The sequence below is a fragment of the Brassica oleracea genome, chromosome C5, assembly GCF_000695525.1.
Source record: "Brassica oleracea var. oleracea cultivar TO1000 chromosome C5, BOL, whole genome shotgun sequence".
Lineage (NCBI taxonomy): Eukaryota > Viridiplantae > Streptophyta > Magnoliopsida > Brassicales > Brassicaceae > Brassica > Brassica oleracea.
In genome coordinates this window covers 13,670,632-13,673,717 of record NC_027752.1, presented here as the reverse complement: position 1 = coordinate 13,673,717, position 3,086 = coordinate 13,670,632, and the positions used below count along the sequence as shown (strand labels likewise).

General features: G+C 36.2%; 1 long non-coding RNA gene across 7 annotated transcripts; it reads left to right on the top strand.

Annotated features, from left to right (window-relative positions):
- Positions 1-7: 7 nt before the first annotated feature.
- Positions 8-1,590, top strand: LOC106295885. 7 transcript variants are annotated; one of them, XR_001261068.1, is made up of 5 exons: positions 8-694; positions 773-867; positions 946-1,030; positions 1,118-1,182; positions 1,288-1,590. It is a non-coding gene; the product is annotated as an uncharacterized LOC106295885 (long non-coding RNA). The 7 variants fall into 7 exon arrangements; XR_001261065.1 differs by having other exon boundaries at positions 946-1,182; XR_001261067.1 differs by having other exon boundaries at positions 8-867.
- The last annotated feature ends 1,496 nt before the right edge of the window (positions 1,591-3,086 follow it).

The following is a 3,086-nucleotide window of genomic DNA, read 5'->3' as shown; positions in this document are numbered from 1 at the left end:
TCTGGCCACCTCGATGGCACTTCTATACCGACGAATGCTGAAGACACACCATGGAAGGAACGTGATGGTCTCGTCAAGATGTGGATCTATGGTACCATCTCCTCTTCTCTCCTCGATACAGTCCTCAAAACTCGCTGCTCTGCTCGTGATCTATGGGTCACTATTGAGAATCTTTTCCGCGAAAACAAAGAGGCCCGTGCTATTCAACTTGAAAACGAACTTCGATCTCTCACCATTGGCGATATGTCAGTCCATGAGTACTGCCAAAAACTCAAGACTACCACGGATCTCCTCGCCAACATAAACTCTCCTGTTACAGATAGAGCTGTGGTCATGCACATGTTGAACGTCTCTCGGAAAAGTTCGATAACATTCACAACGTTATCAAACACAGATCACCGTTTCCATCCTTTTCTGTTGCTCGCTCGATGCTGATCATGGAGGAGGATCGGATTAACAAACATACCTAGAGCACTTCACCTCAAGTCCTGCACGCTGGCACTACGCAAGGTAACGTCCCACCTGGACAAACCTCTAACTACGTCAACAACCGTGGAGACCAGCACCAAGGCAAGGGTTTTGCTAAGTAACAGTTTCTAATTGATGTACCAGATTTGTTGTGAACCTGTGTTGTTCATGCAGACTATCAAAGATGAACAAGAAGAAACAAGAGGTGATGAAGAGAGGGATTCAGGTTTGTTCCTCTCGTTTTTGAACTTCTTCTCTGTTCTTACAACTCCTCAATATCAGTCATGTTTTCTTTTCATATTAGCTCGGAGAAGCTGTGTATGAATACGCAAAGGGTGACTACAAACAGGCTCTAGAACTGCTAGGTTCAGATTTTAACGCCTTTAATTTGGTTACAAGGTAAAATAAATCTACATCTAGTAACTCAAAAACTCTCTGGATCAAACACAATTGATTCTGTTTGATGGTTGATAATAGATCATTGGAGCATCAGATGAACAGATTGATGTCTTCAACGAAATGTGGTGCCAGCTGTTGCTAAAGATAGGCCAATCCTCAACTGGTACGGCTTGTTGTAGAATCTTAAAAACAGTAATTACTTGTTTAGTATATATAACTATGAACGCTTTTGGCTCTGATGTTATGCAAGCCAAAGGAGTGATAAAAGAGAGGATCAAGGTCAGAGATGGTGTTCCTTTCACGTGGCGTTTACTGGTAAATCATAATAATTCATTCTCAAGCAGGACCTCGCAGAGTTTTATCATGTGTCAATGGATGTTGATAATGAGAGAAAAAACGATGTCGTGTTTGTGGTTGCAGGAGAAGAGTTGTGACATGGAAGGCAATGCAGAGGCTGAGAGTGCAGGAGAGAGAGCTAAGAAGCTGGAATCTTCTTATTTTTAACTATGCTGTTGCTTCTTGATAATAACTTAATATGGTGTTTACACGTTTCTAAGATGAAGGGTAAAATCCCTTGGAATAAGTGTGGTGTACATACTGTTTTAAAAGTAAAGAAGAAAGACTTTTACTTGTGGCTTTAAGTTTTCTGTAAATCCATATGTGATCTGTATATATATATTATAGCTTAAAAGATCTATCTTATGGCCACAATCTGCAATTCTATTACCATGCTTAGCTCCATTATAACAATAAACAGCAGTTTTTCCTATTGGTAGGTTTGCTATTACACAATCAAGTGTGACAGTATCAGGATTCAGGAGTGCATGCATACATTTTACAAACTAACAGCCAACTTTAATCAAAAGGTTGAACTGATTACATAAACTAACAACACAACTCTTGATCATACTCTAATGTAATAATATAAGAGAATCGTTAGCTAGAAACGGGTATTACCACGAAAAATAATAGCTCTGGCGGAGTTTTCTCTAGCGACAGTGCCAGCCATAAGCAGATGCCAAAATATGGATCTTTTCAGATAGAATTTTCAACGTGCATATGGTCAGGTCCACTCCTTTTTACACTTACAGCCCGTGTATTCGAGAACTCAAGTCTTGGTCTTTTTGTCTCTCTTAAAATTATAGAAGTATCTTATCATTTTGAACATGTGTATTATTTTGCCATATTGTCTCTTAGTGACACTTGCTTTTGATTTTTTTTTTGATTTAGTCTAGTTTTAAAATGTATTTTTTTCTAAGGATGTGTAACATTTTCGTAATACTAATACGATCAGTATATAAATACGTATTAATATTTATTTTTGTGGCAAAACAACTTGAGACTGATAATCCTATTGAAATTTACAACATTCTAAATGGTATGTGTAAATTATATGAAGTAAGATACTACATTTTCAAAACTCGTGTACGTCTTGAATAATCTATCTCTCTCAAAACTAATATTTTTATTCAAATAAAAACACGAATATAATTATATTTATACGTAATAATTCTCAAGTCAAGCGTCAACTCCTTTATTTTGTTAGTTAACAAATTATAACCATAAAAAAAAAGGAAAGTACAATGCAATGCAACACACTGAGACCGATCGTTTACCAAAACATGGTGTGCGGAGACCACTAAAACCCAAAACCAACTAGTGACAAGTCGAACACAGCTTCAGCACTCTCTTTCTTATCTCGACCACTCTCTTGTTTTTGGCTTAAATAAGTATCTACCATATGTTTAATTCTCTCTTATCTCTACCTCTCTATACTATATATAAACGTATCAACGTGAGTCATAGTGATCAGCCAGGTTACAAGAGATACGTGTGAATTATTAAAGATGTCGTCTTCTATAGTTTCTTCAGTGCTATTTCTTCTTCTCCTGGTCTTTTCCCTTCATATGGATGACGCATCTGGTGCTCAAACTGAAATCCGTAAACTCAGTGAGCTTTTTCTTTTCTTCATCTTTTTACTTATTTACATTTAGGGGAATTGGGTTCCATATACATAAGATAAAAGAAAACTAATGTTATAACCATAAGAACAACTTGGTTATGATATTCTAAATATTTTACATAATAAGACATTTTCTACTCTTAAACATTCCCAATAGTTGCTCACATACATGTACTTTTGTTTTTTTCTTTCCCTTCTCATTTTATTTGATATGTATCTATCTAATTAAATATAATCTATTTAAATAATTATGCTA